Source organism: Neoarius graeffei, chromosome 21, assembly GCF_027579695.1.
Source record: "Neoarius graeffei isolate fNeoGra1 chromosome 21, fNeoGra1.pri, whole genome shotgun sequence".
Lineage (NCBI taxonomy): Eukaryota > Metazoa > Chordata > Actinopteri > Siluriformes > Ariidae > Neoarius > Neoarius graeffei.
This window is the reverse complement of record NC_083589.1, coordinates 14,603,906-14,629,729: the sequence shown is the minus strand read 5'-3', so window position 1 is coordinate 14,629,729 and position 25,824 is coordinate 14,603,906. Positions and strand designations below refer to the sequence as shown.

The following is a 25,824-nucleotide window of genomic DNA, read 5'->3' as shown; positions in this document are numbered from 1 at the left end:
TATACTACCACCATTTAAGAAAATTAATGATATATATGAGAAAGACAAATTTACTGTGTCATACATGTTTTTCTCTGTCTAACATAATGAAAACTAACTTAGCCTTACCTTTTAATGCAGTTATGACAAGTTTTCTTTTTTAACCACGCTCTCATTTTTTGACATCATTGTTGCTGCTGTTTACTTTCTCACTTCCTTCTACATATTTTCCTCCCACATTTTATTTCTGCATTCCCCCACCCTATGCAATGCAGCATTCATTCATTCATTCATTCATTCATTCATTGTCATGCTTTGAATACATTTTACTCTCCTTGAAGTGGGTAGCAGTAGCTGCCTCAGAGGTTAAAGAAAGTAGTCTCTCTTTGAACCTGTCTGCCTGTACATCTCTTGGCGAAAACTAATTAGTTAATTATTTTATGTCATTTGGGGCTGGGAATTTTCTTCAAATTAATTAGGTTTAACTAATGGTGGCTTCCTAATCCTTTAATGTTGTCGTAATAATAAGTTCAGTTCATCATCTCTGTTAGTCAAATAATACTCTTACCTTGAGGTATATATCTACACAAAATAATCCATAAAAAGAAAACCTGTTTTTTAGAAGTTTTTATGGATGTGTTTAAAAAAATTAAACACTGAAATTTCTAATTTAGATAAGTATTCACAGTGCCTTTGTCTAAAAGCACACTGAGTTGGCTTCGGGTGCATCCTGTGTGCTTTCATTACACTGTAAGGGCAAAAGTATAGAGACTCCTAATTATTACACCCAATTGCGAGCCTTTACCAAACTGTTGCCACAATATTGAAAGCACACAGTTGCTTATAATGTCTTTGTAGCACAAAATTATCTAGAATGTTTTTGTATGACATGGAAGCGTTCCACATCTGCTCCATATAGACTCTCCACTGGTGTCCCGCAAGGCTCAGTACTTGGTCTGCTTCTGTTCTCCCTCTATACTCAATGTCTTGGTGAAGTCAAATCCTCACATGGGTTTTCATACCACACTGCTGTGTGGATGACACTGAACCCATCCTCCCCATTCCTCCCTCAGACACTCAGCATGTCTGGCAGAAATCATATCATGGATGACAGCACACTAGATGATACTTAATACCAGTAAAACAAAACTACTGTTCATTCCAGGAGATTCATCCCCATGTTATCTTGTGATATTCTGTCTCTGCATACAACCTTGGGCTATCAACTGTCCTTTTCCTCTCACAGTGCTAATCTGACATGCTCATGCTGATTTCTCCTTTAAAACATCAGAAGGATTTGTCCATTTCCACCTACACAGGTCACTCAGGTGGGATTTACATTAGACCGTATCAGCGGATCATCAGATTAACGTTTTTAAAAACGATTCGCGTGCACACAGCAACGCCAATACACAATTCGCGTGCACACAGCAACACCAATACACAGATATGCTTGGCTCCGCAGGCATCCTGCGCTCCAAATCACTCCGCCCTGAACAGTGAGTGCCCTCTGGAGGGTGCACACTCCGGCCCTGCGCAGCTCACAGAGCGCGCGAGTGAAGCGCACAAGCAGTGATTCGGGACTGAGCCGCTGTGTGTGTGATCCCAGTGCATATCGGGCATGCGCGTCACTTACCACTTGCAAGTGGAAGGATGGCAAGCCTAAAGACAATCATAACTACACAATGGGCAGTATTTGCATCAGTATTTGCAGTATTTTCATACTTTTATACTCTTTAATGAAAGGTGATACAAGGCAGAAGTCCGCGCCGTTTTTCAGCAGTCGCGTCACATGACCAACGCCAGCGAATCAGGAAGGTGGATGTCACAGTGACGTTGTCCAATGACGACGTCAGCTAGAGCTCAGCACAGCGTATCCGCGTATCTCAATGTTTACACAGCACCGGATCAGACACGAACTGGATTGAATACGTCGGCCCTGGCGGATTCCCGTTTCCCGGCGTTTTAATGTGAACGGACAGTGCATCCGCGAAGAAAACGAGACAGATACGGTCTAATGTAAACTTGGCCTCAGGTACTTGTTCAGTCCCTTGTCAATTTCAGACTGGATTGCTGCATCATTCCTGACAGATCTACCTCTGAGTGCCATTCAACTTTAGCAACTAATCCAGAATGCAGCTGCACAACTTTTTTCAACCTTCCTAAAATCCCCCATTACACAACATTGCTCCCTCTAGTGGCTTCCTATCGCTGCTGGATCAGATTTAAAACACTGATGCTGGTCTACAAAGCTGAAAACCACCAGAACCCATCTACCTCAAAGCACTTATCACACTCCATTCTGCACCATGCTCCCTCCAGTCCTCTAACATTGGTCAAATGATCCCACCATCTCTCAAGGTATTAGGAAGGCATGTATCAAGACTGTTCTCTGTTCTGGCACCTCAGTAGTGGAATGAACTTTCCATAAGTGTCGAAACAACTGAATCACTGACAGTTTTCAAATGACAAGTAAAGACCTACCTCTTCATGAAGTGCTTAAATTAGCACTTAAAACATATAATAACTAGAAGGGCACTTGGTAGAGTGCATACCTCTGCCAAGCCACCGATTAGAATATTAGAATACCCCCCCCCCCCCCCAAAAAAAAAAGGATCCACATGCATATCTGGATCCTGGACCCACATAAATATCCAGATTTGTATTAAAATTGAATCAGAATCAAGTTTTGTGTTTTTGCCAAGTACAATCTCACATACAAGGAATTTGCTTTGGTGATTGGTACTTGAACAGTTAAGATAGAAGGCTTCAGCAAAGACAAAAGTAAAAAGTAGCTATATACATAGAACAAGAAATAGAATAATCTGAAATATACAAATTGAAAAGTCGACATATTTAAGGGGTATGTGCATGAGTTGTTGGAGTCCAAGCTGTACAGTATGTCTGGAATGTGCCAAAAAAAATTGTCACATGTACCCCTTTTCCACCAAATCAGTTCCTGGGCTGGTTCGGGGCCAGTGCTGGTGTTGGTTCACAACTCATTCAACTTGCAAGCCAGCTGAGAACCAGTTTGCTTTTCCATAGCTCGGGGTGCTAAGGGGAGCCACGTCATTACATCACTGTATATGTCAGTTACGTTGCTGCATTTGCATAAACCTTGGCGCGAACATCAAAGCAACAACACGGAGAAGAAGAAGAAGGAACAACAACAACAACGGATGACTACTGCTTTACTGCATCCATGATATCTCGTCGCTTATTTAAAAATGGCGACCTTTCGCGGTCTTGCTATTGTTGTTGGTCTTAACAACTCCACCCCCCCGCTGACATAAGCAGTTCTTTCCTTTGGCCCAGCAAAGAGCTGGTGCTAGCCTGGAACCGGTTTTTCTGGCCCCAGAGCCAGTTCTTTGTCAGTGGAAACAGAAAACCCGGTTCCAAACTAAGCACTGGCCCCGAACCAGCCCTGGAACTGATTTGGTGGAAAAGGGGCAATGGTGATGATGAAGATGGAGAAGAGATATGATAAGAATGTGTGAAAGGAAGAGAATATGTGTAGTGGGCAAGTCAATAACCAAGCTGTACAGAGTGAGCTGGAATTTGCAATAAAATGTTCACAGAATGAAGATGTATGACATGACCTTGAAATGTGGAAAAATGCAGTTCAAAGTGCATTAATGTCATAGATTGGAAGTGTGAGGTTAAAGTCAGTGGGGGTCTCGGACCTTATTAATGAGGCCAGCTGCAATGGGGGAAAAGCTGTCCTTATGGCATGAGGTTTTTGTTCTAATGGAAAGCAACCTCTTACCAGAGGGGAGTGGTTCAAAAAGTTTGTGTCCAGGGTGAGAGGGGTGAGCCACAATCCTTTCTGCTCTCCTCAAGGTCCTGGACTCATACAGGTCCTGAAGAGATGGAAGGTTGAAGCCAATTGTCCTCTCAGCAGAGCAAATGATGCGCTGCAGTCTGCCCTTGTCCCTGGCAGTGGCAGCAATGTACCAGACAGTGATGGAGGAGGTGAGAATGGACTCAATGATGGTGGTGTAGAAGTGCACCATCATTGTTTTTGGCAGACTGAACTTCTTTAGCTGCTGCAGGAAGTACATCCTCTGCTGTGCTTTCTTAGTGAGAGACCAGGTATATGTCTCTCACTTAAGGTCCTGGGTGATTATAGTGCCCAGGAAGTGGAAATACTCCACAGAGGTTACTGGCGAGTCAAACAGGGTGATGGGGGAGGGTGTGGCAGAGCTCCTCCTGAATCCTACAATCATCTCCACTGTCTTGAGACCATTGAGCTGTAAGTTGTTCTGCCTGTACCAGGACATGAGATGGTCAATCTCCCACCTCTAGGCAGATTCATCCTCATCAGAGATGAGTCCAATGAGGGTGGTGTTATCTGCAAACTTCAGGAGCTTGACAGACTGATGACTTGAGGTGCAGATGCTGGTGTATAGGGAGAAGAGTAGAGGAGAGAGGATGCAGCCTTGGGGGGAAGCTGGTGCTGATGGTTCAGGAGTCAGAGATGTGTTTCCCCACCTCCACATGCTGCTTCCTGTCAGACAGGAAGTCAGTGATCCACCTGCAGGTGGAGTCAGGCACATTCAGCTGGGAGAGCTTGTCCTGCAGAAGAGCTGGGATGATGGTGTTGAAGGCAGAACTGAAATCCACAAACAGGATCCTAGCATAGGTTCCTCGGGAGTCCAGGTGCTGAAGGATGAAGTAAAGAGCCATGTTGACAGCATCATCGGCAGATTGGTTGGGTCTGTAGGCGAACTGCATAGGGTCTAGGAGTGGGTCAGTGAAGGCTTTGAGATGGTAAAGCGCCAGGCGCTTGAAGGATTTCATGACCACAGAAGTCAGGGTGATGGGTCTGTAGTCATTTAATCCTGTGATCCTTGGCTTTTGAGGGACAGGGATAATGCTGGAGGCCTTGAAGCAGGCTGGCACATGGCATGTCTCCAGTGAGGTGTTAAAGATATCTGTGAACACTGGAGACAGTTGATCTGCACAATGCTTCAAGGTAAATGGTGAGACTGAGTCAGGACCTGCTGCTTTGTGGGGGTTCAGCTTCTTAAAGAGCTTGTTAGTGTCTCTCTCCAGAATGGAGAGAGTTGAGGCTCTGGTGGAGGGAGGATGGGCTGCCGAGGTATGAAGTTGTACAGACACCCTGGCAGCAGTAGAAGTGGAGGAGGTGGTGAGGGTGGTGGGCTGGAGTGTGGAGTCATGGGGGATATTATCAGGACAGTCTCATTGTCTTTCAAAGTGACAGTAGAACTCATTCAGTTGATGTGTCATTAACTGATGATGTGTCATTAAGTCATTAACAGAGTGGGAGGCTGAAAGTTTGTGGTTAGCGATCTGTCTGAGCCCTTTCCAGACAGATGTAGAATCATTGAGAACTGGTTTTGGAGTTTCTCAGAGTACGGATGTTTAGCTTCTCTCACTGCCTTGCTAAACCTGTTCCTAGACTCTTTAAAGCTGTCCCTGTCTCCACTTCTGAACGCTTCTTCCTTTTGCTGACTTAGCTGTCTGAGCTAATCTGTGAACCAGGGTTTGTCATTATTGTAACTCACCCTGGTTTGTGATGGAATGCAGCAGTCCTCAGAGAAGCTGATGTAGGACATCACAGCCTCTGTGTACTCATCCCGACTATTGGTAGCAGTCCTGAACACATCCCAGTTTGTACAGTCCAAGCACGCCTGAAGGTTCTCTGCAGCCTCGTTGCTCCACATCTTTGATGTCCTCACTACAGGTTTCCTTAGCTTTAATTTCTGCCTGTATGCAAGAATCTGGTGGACCATGATGTGGTCAGAGTGGCCCAGTGCAGCATGGGGGATGGCGCAATAGGCATTATTGACTGTAGTGTAGCAGTGAGCCAAAATCTTCTCCTCTCTGGTCAGGCATTTAATAAACTGCTTGTATTTTGGTAGTTCGTGGCTGAAGGTGCCTTTGTTAAAGTCATTGAGGACAATAACTAGGGAGACCAGGTTAGTCTGCTCCACACCCAGTATCTGATTGGCCAGCATGTACTGTGTGTTCTGCACGTTGGCCTGCAGTGGAATGTAAATGCTAACCAGAAGGAATGAAGCAAACTCATGCTGGGAGTAGAAGGGTTTACAATTAATGATAAATGATTCCAGGTTGGGAGAACAGTGTTTCAGGACCACTGAAACATCATTGAACCAGCCGCTATTGACATAAAAACAGATTCCACCACCCTTTGTTTTACCGGTGAGATCCATGCTACAGTCTGCTTTGAAAAGTTGGAAGCCGGCCAGCTGCAGCACAGAGTCCAGAATGAGTCCACATAGCCACGTCTCCGTGAAGCATAAAATGGAAGATGAATTAAAGTCCCTGTTTCTCCCCACCAGCAGCTGGAGTTTGTCCAGTTTGTTGCACAATGACCACACATTGGAGAGAAATATCACAAGTCACATAGTGTGAAGTCCTCTCCTCCGGCATCTCGCTAAGTGAGCAAAGGTGAGCACACCTTTGACCAGAATGTCCAATATTTCCACAGAAGACACCAGAAAAGTTGGTAATAAGCCTGCTGGAGTAGTTCCCCTGATGTTCATGAGCTCTTCTCTGGTGAAAGAGATTTGAATATTGCAGCAGTGAACTGAGTTTACAAATAAAAACTGAGTTTACAAACATAATTCTTTGGCCCATGGTTGACCTTTTCTTAAAACTTCATCAAAATCCATTTATTACTTTTTGAATTACATTGGGAACAGGCAAACAAACAAGCAAATGGAGGTGAAAACATAACCTCCTCCAACAAAGTTGGCAGAGGTAATAATAATAATAATAATAATAATAATAACTATTGTCATTTATTTATTTTTTATTATATGCTGTCTGTGTGCTTACTATATTACCTCCCAACAGAGGTTTTTAGACTGACAGTATTCTAATTCCATGACCAAGTGAAGTAGTATCAGGATGTATTTATTGATAGAGATTTCAAAGCACTTCTGTAAGTCACTCTGGACAAGGGCATCTGCCAAATGCCATAAATATAAATGCATGCTGTAATATAGCTCTAATGGGCCTAGCCAAAAGCAGTAACTTGCACAGAGCCCTGATCTTAACCCCACTGAACAGCTTTGCGATGAATTGAAACACAGATTGTATGCCAGGCCTTTTCACAAAATATCAGTGCCTGACCTCCCTAATGCTCTTGTGGCTGAATGGGCAGAAATTCCCATAGCCATGTTCCAAATTCTGGTGGAACATCTTTCAAGAAAAGTGGAGGCTCTTATAACTGCAAAGTGAAAAGGGGGAACAACTATATTAATGCCCATGGTTTTGGAAAGGAATGTTCAAGCACATGTGGATGTGATGATCAGGTGTCTATATATTTTGGCTATATATAGTGCATCTTGAATTGTCTCTAGAACTGGAGTCCACTTGTGGTAAACTTACTTGATTGGATATAATTTAGCAAGGCGCACACCTGACGGTAAAAAGACCCCACAATTAAATGTGCATGTCAGACCAAAAATGAAGCCATAAAGTCCAAGATTCCTTGGACTTTATGGCTCTATGCAAGCCATGACACTACCTCCGCCTTGAGTGATGAGCTTGTATGTTTTGGATCATGAGCATATCCTTTCTTTCACCACAATTTGGCATTTCCATCCATTGGTAGAGGTTATTCTTGGTTCCAGAATATTTGTGGCTCATCTCTTTTTCTTTGTTAAGTCTTGTAAACCTCTGGAATCAAACTGTGTTGTGGTATAGATCTGGGAGAGGGTATAAAAATATTTCAAAAATAGATTTGAGTGCTTCAAACAGCACAGTGGGCTCAATCAACATAAAATAAGTTTGGAACCACCACACATCTTGCTAGAGTTGACTGTTTGGCCAAACTCAGAAACCATGTCATAGTAGTGACAAGAAAGGTGAAACTCATTAGTAAAAGGCATTTAGCCGGAAAAAGGAAAAGATTCTCTGAGACAAATGTGTAACTCTCTGGAATGAACTTCAAACACTGGCATTTTCATGTCTGGTGATAAACCAGGAACAGCTGGCTAACACCATCTCTATGGTAAAGTATGGCAGTGGTAGCATCATGGTTTAGGTGTACTTTTCAGTAACAGGGACAAAGAGACTGGTCAGAATTGTGGGAAGCATATATGCAGCTCCACATCCAATCTCATTTCCCAAGATGATGTGAGAAATGGCCCAAATCAGTGTGCAAAGATTGTACACACTTCCAGGAAGACTTTGAAGACATCTGAACTAATTCTGCTGTGACTGTCATGAGTTCCATCATCAACAAAGATTAGTGAGTCTGTTCCAGAATCAGGGTGGCACGGTGGTGTAGTGGTTAGCACTGTCGCCTCACAGCAAGAAGGTTCTGGGTTCGAGCCCAGTGGCTGATGGGGGCCTTTCTGTGTGGAGTTTGCATGTTCTCCCTGTGTCTGTGTGGGTTTCCTCCGGGTGCTCCAGTTTCCCCCAAAGACATGCAGGTTAGGTTAATTGGTGTCTCTAAATTGACCATAGGTGTGAATGGTTGTTTGTCTCTATTTGTCAGCCCTGCCAGATTTGTCCAGGGTGTACCCTGCCTCTTGCCCATAGTCAGCTGGGATAGGCTTCAGCTTGCCTGCAACCCTGTACAGGATAAGCAGTTACAGATAATGGATGTTCCAGAATTATCTATGCAAGCCATGACACTACCTCCGCCTTGAGTGATGAGCTTGTATGTTTTGGATCATGAGCATATCCTTTCTTTCACCACAATTTGGCATTTCCATCCATTGGTAGAGGTTATTCTTGGTTCCAGAATATTTGTGGCTCATCTCTTTTTCTTTGTTAAGTCCAATCTGGTCTTATGATTCTTACTGCTGATGAGACACACCTGACACATCTTGTGGTCTGGCTGCTATATTTCTACTTTCAAAATCTTCTTCTGGAAGTTGATGGTAATGTCACTCACTGTTGTTTTGGGGTTTTCTTCACAGCTCACAATGTTGGTCATCAACTGCTATTGTTTTTCTTGGCCAATGAGTTTGATGCCTGATTGTTAGTTCATCAGTGGTTTCTTTCTTTTTCAGGACATTCCAAACTGTTGTATTGGCCATGCCAAATACTTGTTCAGTGGCTCTGACCAATTTTCCCTCTTTTCTCGGTTTTTACATAGCTTGCTTTTCTTCCATAGACAGCTCTCTAGCCTTCATATTGTTTTATCCTTTTTAATATCACATGCAGTCTTCACAGGTGAAACCCAGGGCTCAAACAAAGAGTAGACATTCAGAGCTATTAATTATTTTATTGATGATCTTCATCCTTCAGGGTCGAATATGACCATGAGTTCAATTTGGTCAGTGACAGTTGTTGGTCTGGAGGTGACTGATGAGGCCAAGCCGAGCTTTGAAGGTACACCCACATGTCAGGCACGCGTGGGTAGGTGCTGTAGTGGGGGTGGTGATAGTTCGAGACTTCCATGCAGCTCATTTCTTCTGGGCCTTGGCGATGCATTTCATCTAGAATTTATCTTTGATGTCCAAGTTAGTCATTGTGGGAGCATGAGCACTAATCAACATTGCATTCTTCTTGCCTCCAAGCGGGAGTTGAAGTGTCATCAGGTGATTGTTGATGCCCTCTGGGAGTTTTGTAAGTTTCTGGATGAGGTGGGACTTTACAGCAAATCCAATACCTGCCTCTCACCGTTCAGTGCTGCTCTGACCACACCAGAAGAGGGTATATCCACCACCATGTTCCATGAACTGGCCCTTGTCTGCTAGATGTGTTTCACTGAGGGCAGCTCTATCCACATTGTAGCAAGCTAGTTCCCTGGCGACTAGTGCAGTGCTTCTCTCCAGCCTGTCTGCTTTGATGTTATCCAGTAGAGTATGCACATTCCATGTGCTAAGGTTGAGTACCTTCACTAACTTTTTATTGTATTTTGACCACTGAGTGTGATCCCCATCAGCCGCAGTATATTGGCCAGGGTGAGATGAAGCAGGCTATGATTGGGGTACCTTTTCTAGCCCCTTCCTCTATGGAGGTAGGCAAAATGAATCCAAAATAGGGCTACCAAACTCTGCTGCTGCTTCATTTCAGCAGAGAGGGACCCTATGCCCTGGGCCACCTGTGTGCAGGTTTGTGACTACAGTTTCCAGCGTTTCCACACCTGCTGCTTCACCACAGGACTTGAATTTGAAGTCATGACTTGCGCGTGACTTGGATTAGAGTGAGGGAGAGTTGCACAGCTGCCAGCCTCAGTCTCTCGTCCTGACCAAACTGGGTCCAGGGGCAAGACAGAATCAGGACAGCTGGAGCTAGGTTGGGATGCAGTGGATGGCCAACAGTGTTCTACATGTTGCCCTGATTGTGCTCCACAAATGCCTTGTTGGGTCCATCTTCCTTCCTGTTAAACCCCCAGGTGGTAGTTTCCTCCAGGCAGTCTGCCAAGACCAGTCTTTGATCATAACCCTGACCGAGGAGAGCGAGGGGTTGCTAGTGCTTGCTCAAGGCACCACCCCAGGCTTGTGGGGGGGGGGGAAGGAGACTCCTTACTATTCCATTGCATGGTGGTCAAGGACAGCACATGCCCACATTTAATTATTTAATTAATAAATAGCGCACATCTGGGCACCAATAAACATCTGTCAGACAAATGTTCCAATATTTTTGATCACTTGAAAAGTTGACGAGTTCAAAGATCCCATGTTCTAAATTGTTTAACTAGTTAGATTTCTCCCCCCACTGTTTGGAGGGGTGTTCTGTTTTACAGTATTGTACATTGCACAGAAAATTGACATTACACTCCTCACAAAATCATGCAACAATACATGAGGTACTACACAACAGCACACAACAGTGGCAGGCAGAACAACATGAAAACAAGATGTGTAGTCCCTCAACAAGTCACCCTGTTAAATGCTGGTATTGGTAGATGTAAATATCAGGAAATGACAACTGAAAATCTGATCTGTTGTTTCATATTCATCTTTTGATCTCAAACCAAAATGCTTTCAGTGTATACCAAAAACATAAGAATTGGCCTTGCTGTTCCAATACTTTGTGAAAGGACTGTATGACTATATGTAGATCATGCTTATCTTGAAGTCTCAGAAGTACAATCCTGATTCCAAAAGAGTTGGGACACCATGAAAAAAATATAAATAAAAACAGAATGCAATGATTTGCAAATCCTTTTGAACCTATTTTGTATTGTATTCAATAGAATGACAATTTTTTTTGTTTCGTTTTTTTTTAAATATACACACATTCCTAATTTGATGCCTGCAAAACATTCCAAAAAAGTTGTGACATTGGCAACAAAAGACTGGAAAAGCTGTTTCATGCTCAAAAGGCACCTGCTTGAAACATTCTACAGCTAAGCCGATTAATTGGAAAGGCTCAGTCATTTGCAAGCAAGGATGGAGCAAGGTTCGCCACTTTGTGAAAACCTGCATGGGCAAATAGTCCAACAGTTTATGAACAATTTTTTCAACATACAGTTGCAAGGAATTTAAAGATTTCCCCATTGAGGATCCATAATATCAAAATATTCAGAGGATCTGGAGAAATCTCTGCATTCAAGGTGTAAGGCTGAAAATGAACATTGAATGCCTGTGAACAGACAATTTTATGAAGGATATTACATGGACTTGGGAACACTTTGGAAAACTTGTTACATTCCCACAGAAGACAAAGGCCTAGGGTGAGTACAAGAACAGTAATGGTTTAGTAATTGCATAATTTTCAGTAATTGTGGGTTGGTTGGATGATAGTGATAGTAAATGGAGGCAGGACAGGAGGTTGGAGGTATGGTCAGACCTCACATACAGCAAGACAGGTATGTGCAGACTGTAAGAACCCTAAAACTAGGATGATGGGGGAAACTAATCTCACCTAGGAGAAAGAATGTGGATGGTGCCAAAGAAATTAACATAGCAAAAGGTGACTACAGAAAAGGTGAATTGTGCCTATACAGCAATTCAAATGGGGAAAACCCAGTGGAAGCTTGTGGGATCTTGTGAACTGCAAACAGTGTCTAGCCATTTATTCCAGTTTCAAGCATCCCCATAATGAACTTAGTAATCATGTTTTTTCAGTGTTTGATTAAATCATTTGACCAGCCTGCCTATTTGTGAATGGTAAACACTGGTATGAATTGATTTAATCCCCAATAATTCATAAAGTTCATAAAGCCAAGCCAAGAAGCCTTTGTCACACGTACAGTCAAGCACAGATTTAAGCACACAGTGAAATTTAACCTCTGCATTTAACCCATCTGAAGCAGTGAACACACATGTACACACAAGTGAGCAATGAGCACACCCACATACCCAGAGCAGTGGACAGTTATGCTACAGCACCCAGGGAGCAGTTGTGGGTTAGGTGCTCATGTTCAAGGGCACTTCAGCCCAACCTCAGGCCATGGCTGTCCCATGTTAACCTAACACCATATCTTTGGACTGTGGGGGAAACTGGAGCACCCAGAGGAAACCCACTCAGACATGGGAAGAACATGCAAATTTCACACAGAAAGGCCCCCATTGGCCACTGGGCTCGCACCCAGAACCTTCTTGATGTGAGGTGACAGTGCTAACCACTACACCACCATGCCACCTATGTGATATGAAACCAGTGCCTTGATCAGTCAGGCTTTCTTTCAGAATCTTGACTCAGGAGATGATGCAAGAGAATGTCCTTACAAAGAAGCACTGCTTCTGGGTATTGTGTTGCATAATCCACTATGACTAATACAAAGTGCTACCCTCATGCAGATCGAGCTAACGGCCTAACATGACCCATGCTGATTCTTTCAAAGGGGATCTCAATTAATGGTAATGGGTGCAATGGCACTTTTGGGGTAGCCACTGGATTGACCAGTTGGCATTCACAACAAGCCGCACACCACCTGGGGACATCAGCATGATTCCCTGGCCAATAGAAGCAGAATATGAGATGATTTAGTGTCTGATCCTGCCTGAAATGTTCGGCCATAGGATTGTGATGAACCACATGGAATAAAAATTCCCTATGGCTCTTTGGGAGCAACAATTGTGCCATCTCTTCTTCAGTCTGAGTGTGCTGTGACACTCAATCTAGCCCATCCTTTTTAATTGCAAAATATGGGTAGGAAAGTGCAATGTAAGGCTGGAGGTTTTGACCATCAATTACTCTCACTTGGTCAAAAGCATGCGTCAGAGTCTTGTCTCATGTCTGCTCCAGCAGGAAATCCCCAGAAGGATTTTCTAAGAGAGGAGAGGTGGTGCCCTCCCCAGTCTTGATGTCATCATGACACAGAGCTGACGTGGATGGCCCTGGGACCACCTCCTCAAGCAACATTGCTGTGGGATTCCCCCATGACGTGCTACTGCAGGATCCATTCACTATTAACTGTTTTATTAAATGTTCTAAACCCTGGCTGATCTGTCTCCAGGATAAGTGGATAGGTAAGGTTCAGGCTAACCACTGCCTTCACACTATGTTTTTCACCTCAGAAATGAATAGTGATGGGCATTAGCAGATATTTGCGAACATTGCCCATGTACACACCTCACCTTCAGCAATCATGCATTTCCCAGTGTCCCACACTGAATCAAGCTTTGATGCATGGAGATCTGATTATAACTAGAAGCCATCAAAGTCTGAGGTGTACCCCCTTGAATACACACAGAGATGCGGTACATTCCTGCTCAATCAGGGGAAGCCTGAGACACATCAGGAATGCAGATCATTCTCTCTTTTCCTCATTCTGACACACAGGTCTCTGCTCACATTTATGCTTGCCTACAGGACATCCAGAGCTAGATGGATAACCATCCCCTGAAGCTCAACCCAGGCAAGACAGAGGTGATCTACATTCCTGCTGCATCCTCTCCACCTCTGGACATCATCTCCCTAGAAGATATCTCTAGGTCACCTTCACCCAGCACAATGAACCAAGGGGTCATGTTCAATGACAGACTCTCCTCCTCAGCAAACATCACTGCAATGACCCGGACATGTAGATTTCTCCTCTACAACATCTGAAGGATCTGCCCTTTCCTCACCACCTACTGTACTCAGCTCCTGGTCCAAGCACTGATCCTCTCCCGCTTGGACTACTGCAAGTCTCTCCTTCCTGGCCTTCCAGCATCTGCCATCAGACCCCTGTAGCTGATCCAGAATGCTGCAGCTCACCTGGTCTACAACTTCCTTCATTTTTCCCATATCACCCCTCTGCTTGCCGACCTGCACTGGCTACCTGTCACAGCTTGTAGCCAGTGCAGAGCTACGAGGGGTTAGGGCCAGCATACTTCCACCCCTACATGCCAGCCAGATCTCTACATTCTGCCACTACTGGTTGCCTGGCTCAACCTCCTCTCTGCTCCTGCTCAGCCTGCTGTTTGTCCTGGCTCCCCATTGGTGGAATGACCTTCCAACTGAGGTCAGAACTGCAAACTCCCTGACCACTTTCAAGTGCAGACTGAAGACTCACCTCTTCAATCTGGACCTCTCCCCTGCTTCCCTGCCTAATTGCACGACTGTTCAATTGCACAAAACTAAACCAACCCAGGCTGTGTACTGTCTAGCCTGGGGTGAGCCGTTGGAGTTTTTTTTTTAAATTATTATTTAATTTATTTATTTATTTATTTATTTATTTTGGTCAGTTCATTTGTATGGTTAGTTTGCTTCTTTGGCTGTTTGTTGAGTATTGCTACTTTAACAGAATATTACACTAAGTATTATTCTGTTACTTGTTCAGTTGGCACTAGAACTTCCTTGTCTAGAAGTTCAGCACTTCTTGTACCTGACTTTTGCACTTGTACATCGCTCTGGATAAGAATATCTGCTAAATGCCATGAAATGTCATGTAATGAATCAGAATCCCCACCTCTAGTGGAAGTGTTGATTCTGGGAAATCCCAGCCTTCCTGCTGCACTGACAGAACTGCCCAGATTTGCTTCTGGTTTTGGTGGGCACAGAGGGATCCACCTGTGGAGAGAGAGAGAGAGAATGGCAGCAGAGATGTGGAAGGAGAAGGGGGTGAGGAGACATGAGGACTACTGCAAGTCTCTCCTTCCTGGCCTTCCAGCATCTGCCATCAGACCCCTGTAGCTGATCCAGAATGCTGCAGCTCACCTGGAAACATGAGATTTGGAAGTGGGTTTTGGGGGAATGAGGAATTACATGATGAACTGCTCCAGTGCCACTTGCTCTACGATGTCTTCGGCATCGCACTCACCAGTCAGCAACCGCTGTTGTCAGGCATCTCATAGCCATTGGATGAAGGCCAATAGACAGCCGGTTTCGCTGAATGTCTGACAGAAGTGCTGGTGGTGTTCCTCCAGTGTGCGGCCGACCCACTGCAGTATAGCCTGATTCTGGTCTGGGGACTCCAGCATGCTGGTGATAAGCAAGCTGTGAGCTGGGCTTTCCATGACAGGAGTAGCAATAGGCAGGCCACTCACTGTGAAGTTGGCCAAGAGCATGCCTCTGCAACACGCTCAAACATGATGAATGCTTCTGAGTCATCCTGCAGCTCCATCTTAACCAGTTGGATGGCGAAGTTGGCCACAGGAACAACTGTTGGAGCATCCACTGACTGAATCAGGTACCTGATCACCTGGTGATCCTCTGCCTGGGCCTCAAACAAAGCCTGGAATCTCTGCCCCTGATCCACAGACAACACGATGAGGTCTTGATGCTGGCTTTGGAGGTTGTGGACAAGTGTCTGGAGGAGCTCTTCAACTAGGTTGGACTTCATGGAAGCATTTGATCCTCAGTCCTGGGTTTCTGCACCAGTGTAACAACTTTCTGCTTTGGGACAATAAGAAACTGGGAGGCAGGCTTCAAGTACAGGTGTGTTCCTTTTTAAACTTCACTTTTCAGTGACTGCTGCTTCAGGCATGCACTTGCACACAAACAAGGTACTGTTAAGGGAAGCTCTCTCTCTGGAATCTGGCTGTCTGCAAGACACACAGAGATACACATTAAGAGACAACTAGTAATTAGACACAGGTGTAACCCATCATGTTACCTGCTGGTTCAACCTGACTTCTTCCACACAGCTGAGCATTCAACCTGGTTCAACCTGACTCCTTGAGCATTCACAGCCTATACTTGACCACACCCTCACTGCCACAGAAAGTAAACTTGCTGTTTAATGGGTGTAGTTGTGATAACTGTATGTTATGTTCCAAGACCATTGTTTGGGAAGAAACATCTTGGAAAATGTTAGAAAACTTACAAATCAGGCTTTCAACATCTGCCTTCTGGTGGTCAGGCAAATGACCTAGGAAGGAAGACAGATTGGAAAACATTTCAGAATTTGAAAGTGTGTAAAAGGTTTGTGGCACATGTTGTACTAACCCATCTGAATCCTCAATACAATGCTCCTCACTGCTATCATGTACCACTGTCAACCCAACAGAAACTTGATCATGCCAAAGGTTCTTGGGCTCAGAACCAGAGGGGTCTTCACAAGTATGATAAGCTTTTAGCATGTTAATGTGACAGACACACGTCTTACATTTATGGTCAGAAGTACAGATAACAGTCAATCGAGTCAAGTTTATTTGTATAGTGCTTTTAACATGGCAGCACAGTGGTGAAAGTGGTTAGCATGGTTGCCTCACAACAAGAAGGTTCTGGGTTCGAGCCTGGCAGCCTTTCTGTGTGGAGTTTGCATGTTCTCCCCATGTCTGCTCGGGTTTCCTCCGGGTGCTCCGGTTTCCCCCACAGTCCAAAGACATGCGGTTAGGTTAATATGGGATGGCCTTGGGCTGAGGTGCCCTTGATTGAGGCATCTAACTCCCAACTGCTCCCTGAGTACTGTAAGCATGGCTGCCCACTGCTCTGGGTATGTGTGTGTGTGTGTGTGCTCCATTGCTCAGAGAGGAATTTCACAAGTGTGTGATGACAACAGACACAGTTTCTAACAACAGACATAATCACAAAGCAACTTTACAGAAAATTACAGACTTTAAACAGATGCTAATTTTATCCCTAATTTATCCCCAATGAGCAAGCCTGTGGCAAAAGTAGAAAGGAAAAAAAAACTGCCTTAGACAACATGAGGAAGAAACCTTGAGAGGAACCAGACTCAAAAGGGAACCCATTGTCATCTGGCTGATAACAGATAATGTGATTATAAATAACTTACTTCTATAACTGTGTCCTATATACTCTCAAAGTATAACTGTGAAAACAAGAAAATCATTATAGTTACAAAATGAAGTCTGTTTTGCTGAAGTCATAAACTGTTCATTGATAGAAACTTGAGTGCAAAACTGTTCATGTCAACTGCAGTCCTAAAGTTAGCAAGTCAACTGTAGTTCTCAGACATACAGTACATGTATTACTGTAAGTGTACAAATGCATCTTCCAAGTGTGACTTTCGATTGTCCATATGGGGCTGTCCTCCACAGGAGCAATGTGAGGAAACTCCAGCCAGACGTAGGGCATCAGGATGACTCAGACAGGTCAGAGGGGCAGAAGAGGTCAGCATTTTACTGGCGTCTCAGGATCAATATGTAACTCAGAGGGACAGACGGGGGGGGGGACACAGGATGCTAGGTATGCCAAATGCCACCTAATGAGTAAGAACAGGATACATTTTACACTGAGTGCAAGCAGGGACTCTGGCAAAACTAACTATGACAGCATAACTACAACCCCGATTCCAAAAAAGTTGGGACAAAGTACAAATTGTAAATAAAAATGGAATGCAATAATTTACAAATCTCAGAAACTGATATTGTATTCACAATAGAACATAGACAACATATCAAATGTCAAAAGTGAGACATTTTGAAATTTCATGCCAAATATTGGCTCATTTGAAATTTCATGACAGCAACACATCTCAAAAAAGTTGGGACAGGGGCAATAAGAGGCTGGAAAAGTTAAAGCTACAAAAAAGGAACAGCTGGAGGACCAAATTGCAACTCATTAGGTCATTAACATGACTGGGTATAAAAAGAGCATCTTGGAGTGGCAGCGGCTCTCAGAAGTAAAGATGGGAAGAGGATCAGCAATCCCCCTAATTCTGCACCGACAAATAGTGGAGCAATATCAGAAAGGAGTTTGACAGTGTAAAATTGCAGAGAGTTTGAACACATCATCGACAGTGCATAATATCAAAAGATTCAGAGAACCTGGAAGAATCTCTGTGCGTAAGGGTCAAGGCCGGAAAACCATACTGGGTGCCCGTGATCTTCGGGCCCTTAGATGGCACTGCATCACATACAGGCATGCTTCTGTATTGGAAATCACAAAATGGGCTCAGGAATATTTCTAGAGAACATTATCTGTGAACACAGTTCACCATGCCATCCTCCGTTGCCAGCTAAAACTCTATAGTTCAAAGAAGAAGCCGTATCTAAACATGATCCAGAAGCGCAGACGTCTTCTCTGGGCCAAGGCTCATTTACAATGGACTGTGGCAAAGTGGAAAACTGTTCTGTGGTCAGATGAATCAAAATTTGAAGTTCTTTATGGAAATCAGGGACGCCGTGTCATTCGGACTAAAGAGGAGAAGGACGACCCAAGTTGTTATCAGTGCTCAGTTCAGAAGCCTGCATCTCTGATGGTATGGGGTTGCATTAGTGCATGTGGCATGGGCAGCTTACACATCTAGAAAGACACCATCAATGCTGAAAGGTATATCCAGGTTCTAGAACAACATATGCTCCCATCCAGACAACGTCTCTTTCAGGGAAGACCTTGCATTTTCCAACATGACAATGCCAAACCACATACTGCATCAATTAGAGCATCATGGCTGGGTAGAAGATGTGTCCGGGTACTGAACTGGCCAGCCTGTAGTCCAGATCTTTCACCCATAGAAAACAATTGGTGCATCATAAAACGGAAGATATGACAAAAAAGACCTAAGACAGTTGAGCAACTGGAATCCTACATGAGACAAGAATGGGTTAACATTCCTATCCCTTAACTTGAGCAACTTGTCTCCTCAGTCCCCAGACGTTTACAGACTGTTGTAAAGAGAAAAGGGGATGTCTCACAGTGGTAAACATGGCCTTGTCCCAACTTTTTTGAGATGTGTTGTTGTCATGAAATTTAAAATCACCTAATTTTTCTCTTTAAATGATACATTTTCTCAGTTTAAACATTTGATATGTCATCTATGTTCTATTCTGAATAAAATATGGAATTTTGAAACTTCCAAATCATTGCATTCTGTTTTTATTTACAATTTGTACTTTGTCCCAACTTTTTTGGAATCGGGGTTGTAAAAGCCAGAAGGTAACACAGGCATGAGGGAGCCCCAAGACATAAAGCAGCAGCCACTACGTCAACAGACTCGAGTGAGCAAGCGAGTGGGGGACTGACAGCATCCATACATCCCAGTTTACCAAAACACTATGCCTGAAGACCTTCCAGATCTACTCCTTTACCAAATAAAAACTATTAACAAAAGGCTTGACTAAACAGATATGTTTTCAGCCTACACTTAAACACTGAGACTGTGTCTGAGTCCCAAACACTACTTGGAAGGCTATTCCATAACTGTGGGGCTTTGTAAGAAAAGGTTCTGCCCTCTGATGTAGCCTTCACTGTATGAGGTACCAGCAGATAGCCTGCACTTTTTGATCTAAGTAGGCATGGCAGGTCATAAAAGACCAGAAGTTCACTAAGGTACTGTGATGCAAGACCATTCAGTGCTTTAAAGATCAATCTAGGAGAATGGAATGATCAGTGGTGTCAAAGGCTGCACTAAGGTCAACCAATACAACCACGGAGGCACAATCCTGATCAGATGCCAACAGTAGGTCATTACTATTTTAACCAATGCTATCTTTATGCTATGATGAGGTCCAAATCCTGACTGATACATTTCATGGATGTTGCTCCTCTGTAGATATGAGAATAACTGCTGTCACACAGCATTTTCTAGGGTCTTGGAGATAAAGGGGAGGTTTGATATTGGCCTATAGTTTGACATCTGACCAGGGTTGAGGTCAGGTTTTTTAATCAGGGGTCTGATAACTGCTCGTTTAAAGATTTGGGTACATAGCCAATTCTAAGGGAAGAGATTATTATTTTTAGAAGAGGTTTGATTGCTTCTGTTATATGTTTGAAGAGTAATGTTGGTAAGGGATCTAGTACACAAATTGAAGATTTTGATGTGGAGATTAATGAAATTAGTATGTTTTCTCTAAGGGGAGTAAAACATTCAAATTGATGATCTGATGCAGTTACATTGTTAACTACAGGGTTACTTAAATTGTCTGGTGTCAAATTAGCTTTAATTTGTCAGATATTTTAAATTTTATAACTGAAAAAATTCATAAAGTAATTGCTAGAAAAAGTAATTTTGCATGTGTGCATGTGTCTTGAGTTGTCTTTTTCCTACTTAATTTTGCTACAGTATTAAATAGGGATCTAAGATTATTTTTGTTATCCTCTATTAGGGTGGAGAGATGCTGTATGTTGATCTAGCAGCACTGAGAGCTTTTCTGCACTTCAGGAGGCTCTCCTTCCATGCTAATTTGAATACTACCAATTTTGTTTGATGCCATTTACATTCTAATTTTTGAGTGGTCTGTTTTAAAGTGTGAGTGTAATTGTAATACCTAGGGTGGTAATTCTTTATCTCTAATCGTTTTTCTTTTAAGTGGAACTACACTATTTAAAGTATAGCAGAACATTGACTTTAAGCATTCAGTTGCCTGATCAAGTTCTGTGGGGGCTGACAGTGATCCAATCAAAGTTGATAACTCTGGGAGACTATTTATAAAACTTTGTGAAGTAGTTGATGTGAATGTACGTTTAACACAGTAGCATGGCAAGATGCATATATTATTGCTCAGACATAATTTGAATAAGATAAGATAATGATCTGAGGTAGCTTCAGACTGTGGAAGTGTGACTATATTTTCTATATTTAATCTGAATGTTAGTATTAGATTGAGAGTGTGACCACCACTATGGGTAGGTTCTGTTAACCTCTACTGAATCTAAAATGGACATGAATGCTGTTTTCAGAGGATCTTCTGGCTTATTGAAGTGAATATTAAAATATTTGTCTAAGGAAATAACCAGGTCTGAGATGAAAGCCGCAAATTCAGAAAGAAACTCAGAATATGGCCCTTGGGTCCTGTAAATAATAAGTAACAGAACTGACTGGGTAAACTTATTTTTCGAGGCTCCATATATTATATTAGTGTGAAGAACTTCAAATATATTGAATTTATAACTATGTTTTTGTGTTACACCTAGATAATCGTTATAAATAACCACGATGCCTCCTCCTCTGCCAGTTAGATGAGGCAAGATCTGTATCCAGGATGACGAGCTTCATTTAATGCTATATATTAATTTGGCTTAATCCATGTTTCTGTCAGAATCACTTTCATCAAGGAACATTATTTACATTGCAATATTTGCAATAAGTTGTGTTTGGCAAGTGACTGTTCTGGGACCTCCCTGCTCTTCCATGTGCATATGTGAAAAGTTTTGGGGCAGGGAGAGCACACCTCCCTGCCCTACCGTGTGCCTACATGGAAATGCTAAAGCATGGAGAGCCACAGCAAACCCCCCCCCCCACCCCCCATGGTACAGAACAGAGCAGACACCAATGACAACAGAGATGACATTGATTAAGGTCAGAATACGGGACCTCCCTGCCCTTCCGTGTGCCTACAGGGAAAGTCTTGAGGCAGGGAGGGCAGCAGCAATAGAAATGGCATGGATTAAGGGACCTCCTTGCCCTTCCACGTGCCTACATGGAAAGCCTTGAGGCAAGGAGAGAACCTCCCTGCCTTTCCATGTGCCTACCTGGAATGGCTAAAGCAGGGAGGGCGGCAGCAGTGGAGATGACATGGACTAGGGGACCTCCCTGCCCCTCCACATGCCTACATGGAAAGCCTTGAGGCAGGGAAAGCACCTCCCTGCCCTTCCATGCGCCTGCATGGAATGGCTAAATCAGGAAGGGTGACAGCAATAAAAATGCATGGATTAGGGATCTTGGCCTCTTTGACAAAGGCCAAATGCAATGGTTGGATGACTGGGTCAACACACCTCCAAAATTGGAGGTCATGGGGGTATTCCCGGTATGCAGTGATTTGTCCTTCTTTGGACCACTTTCTGATGGATGATAATCAGTGAACCACAGTAGAGCACCTGCACAACTGATGAAAAAAGTTGTGCAGGTGGCTATGATAGGTATCAGAATGCATGCACATCACAGCTTGCTTTGTATGGGCTGAGGAACTTGGATATGAGAGATCTAATATTGATTAAGTCAATTATTATTAATTAATTATTAATCAATGATTATTGATTCATCCTACCTCTAGATCAAAGGTGCTGGCAGTGGCTGGACAGTCAGTATGATGCAATTTTATAGGATTAATTAGGTTACTAGAACAAACTCCGAGTATTTCTACTTTTTTGTGTAGCTTGGGGAACAGACACATTCTCAATAGTGGAACCTAACAGGTCAGTGTCACCATGTTTTTCCTTGACTAAGTATGTCCCCAAAAATTTGGCAAACAGGGAGGAACCATTAATCGGAAGTAAAACCATCACTTGCTCTCCAGGCTGGAATTATCTGTGAAGTGCTTCATATACCTTTGAGACATCCCTAGGGCTTCACAGGCTAAGGTACAGTCTTAGTGAAGATGCTCACAAAAATTACTCATATAGCCTAAAATATTATGCCGTTTACCACCATCTACTAAGACTCTTTCTTTGAGAGTTTCAGAGGACCTCAAATTGAATTACCAAAAAGAAGTTATGCAGGATTAAATCCAAGTGATTCTTGGACAGCTTTGTGTACAGCAAATAACACCAGAGGCACCTCTTCATCCCAGTCTTTCTCAGTGTTGATTCAGTATTTCCAAAGCATAGACTTCAGAGACTGGTGAAATCTCTCCAGAGCACCATAAGACTCAGGGTGATAAGGACAGAACACCTGATGAGCTATGGCAAACATAACTTGTGTGAACAGTTTGGATAAAATGTTAGTTGCCCAATCTATCTGGACAACCTTGGGCAAAGCAAAAGTGGTGAACATTTTTACAAGTACTTTAACCATAACAAGAGTAGTAATTATATGTAAGGGAACAGCTTCCAGAAAAGAAGAATAATATTTTTTGGCCAAGTATGTTGACACACACAAGGAATTTGATTCTGGTGGTTGGTGTCTCTAGTGATGCAGAAAACTGAGGGTGGGTGAGACCAGAACTAGAGACCAGAGGTTTAAGCTGTGACATGTGGAACATGGAGTGGATGCGTCGCATGGTGAGTGGTAGTGCCAGTCTGACGGAACATGGGTGTAGGACTCCCTATGTGTGGGTGGAGCACAGAGGACGGCAGGACAGAGATCAGGTTTATCACTTGGCTTTATTGCCACACTTTTCAGTCTAACAATAATCACTCGAGCACAGACACACACAACCGGCGTCTGGTTCAGGGATGAGCTCCTTCCGCTCTCGCTCTCCCTCCTCATATAGGGCGCGGTCACTGGGAAGACACACAAACACAGGTTAATTGCTCTCAGGTGTAGTGATTCTGCCACTTACCTTCCCTGACTCTGCCCTCCTGTCACAGACCGGCGCTTGACCACGCCCCCGCTGCCACATACCCCCACCGCCCGACTCAGGCCGGGTGGCCGTCCGGCCAGCAGCCGACTCCCCCCCCCCCCCCTTGATGGGAGAGGAAGTCCGCCACGACCATCTGCGCCCCCGGCCTGTGGACCACCTTGAAATTAAAGGGTTGGAGCGCCAGATACCAACGGGTGATCCGCACGTTGGCATCTTTCATGTGGTGGAGCCACTGGAGGGGCGCGTGGTCTGAACAGAGGGTGAAAGGGCACCCCAGCAGGTAGTACCGGAGGGCAAGAACCGCCCACTTGATGGCCAAACACTCTTTCTCTATTGTGCTGTAGCGCCCCTCACGCACTGACAGCTTCCTGCTGATGTACAGGACCAGGCGGTCCTCCCCCTCCACTTCCTGGGACAAAACCGCCCCCAGCCCTCTGTCCGACACATCGGTCTGCAACATAAAAGGGAGAGAAAAGTCAGGGGAGTGTAGAAGTGGCCCACCACACAGTGCAGCCTTTACCTCTGAGAAAGCCCGCAGGCATTGCTCCGTCCACTGGACCAGATCTGGTGCCCCCTTTTTAGTGAGATCAGTCAGCGGGCTGGTGACGTCCGAATAATTAGGTATAAACCTACGATAATAGCCAGCCAGCCCCAGGAACTGTCTCACCCCCTTTTTGGTCTTGGGCCTCGGGCAGGCCGCAATTGCTGCCGTCTTATTAATTTGGGGACGCACCTGCCCATTGCCAAAGTGGAAGCCCAGATACCGTACTTCCACCCGCCCAATCACACACTTCTTTGGGTTGGCTGTGAGCCCCGCTCGCCTCAGCGACCTAAGGACGGCCCTCAGATGTTCAAGGTGCCGCTGCCAGTCATTACTATAGATGATGATATCATCTAAATATGCGGCCGCATAAGTGGCGTGAGGGCGGAGGACTCTGTCCATCAGCCGCTGAAACGTAGCGGGCGCCCCAAACAGCCCAAACAGAAGGGTGACGAATTGGTGTAAACCAAACGGTGTGGAAAAGGCCGTTTTTTTCTCGGGATAGTGGAGTCAAGGGGATCTGCCAATATCCCTTCGTCAAATCCAGTGTCGAATAAAAGCGAGCAGTGCCGAGTCGGTCGAGCAACTCATCAATACAAGGCATTGGGTACGCGTCGAATTTAGACACCGCATTGACTTTTCTATAGTCCACACAGAACCGGACCGACCCGTCGGCCTTGGGTACCAAGACCACCCGGCTGCTCCAGTCACTGTGGGACTCCTCGACGATGCCCATTTCGAGCATGGTCTGAAGTTTTTCCCGAACCACCTTTTTTTTGTGTTCGGGTAGCCTGTAAGGGCGGCTACACACTACCACCCCCGGGGGCGTCTCTATGTGGTGCTCTATGAGGTTAGTGCGACCGGGCAGGGGCAAGAACACATCCGAAAACTCGGTCTGCAACTGGGCGACCTCCATGAGTTGGGTCGGGGAGAGGTGGTCTCCACAGGGGACCGGAGAGGTATGTGATGACAATGTCCCTTTTTGAACCTCCTGCCCCAGCTCCGCCTTCTCCAGAACCACCGACACCAACGCCACGGGGACCTCCTCGTTCCAGAGTTTAAGCAGATTGAGGTGGTAAATCTGTAGCGCCCCACCCCTGTCTGTTTGCCTCACCTCATAGTCGACGTCCCCGACTCGCCGTGTGACCTCAAAGGGTCCTTGCCACTTGGCGATCAATTTGGAGCTCGACGTGGGCAACAGTACGAGTACTTTATCTCCCGGTGTGAACTCTCTAAGGCGCGTACCCTTGTTGTGCAGGCGGGCTTGCCGTTCCTGGGCCTGCCGCAAATTCTCCTGAGTTAGGTGGGTGAGCGTGTGGAGTTTTGCGCGCAAGTCCATAACGTACTGAATTTCGTTCTTATTTTATGAAGGTCCCTCCTCCCAATTTTCCCGCAGCACGTCCAGGATGCCGCGTGGCTTACGACCATTTAATAATTAGAACGGGGAGAACCCCGTGGAGGCTTGGGGGACCTCTCGCACTGAGAACAGCAAGGGTTCGAGCCACTTATCCCAATTACGTGCGTCCTCGCTTATGAATTTCTTAATATTTTTGAGGGTGCGGTTGAACCGTTCCACTAAACCGTCCATTTGTGGGTGATATACGCTAGTGCGGATTGGCTTAATCCCCAATAACCCATACAGTTCGCGCAGTGTTCGTGACATAAACGTAGTGCCTTGATCAGTCAGAATCTCTTTCGGGATTCCAACTCGGGAGATGACGCGGAAGAGTGCCTCTGCAATACTGCGTGCTGAGATATTGCGCAGAGGCACTGCTTCCGGGTATCGCGTTGCATAGTCCACCAGAACTAGTATAAAGCGGTACCCTCGTG

At 44.6% G+C, this 25,824-nt stretch overlaps 1 protein-coding gene across 1 annotated transcript in view; it reads left to right on the top strand.

Annotated features, from left to right (window-relative positions):
* The window catches only part of cacna1c (calcium channel, voltage-dependent, L type, alpha 1C subunit), an 880,695-nt gene that overhangs the window by 613,804 nt on the left and 241,067 nt on the right, over window positions 1-25,824 (top strand). The gene's annotated exons all lie outside the window — the stretch shown is intronic.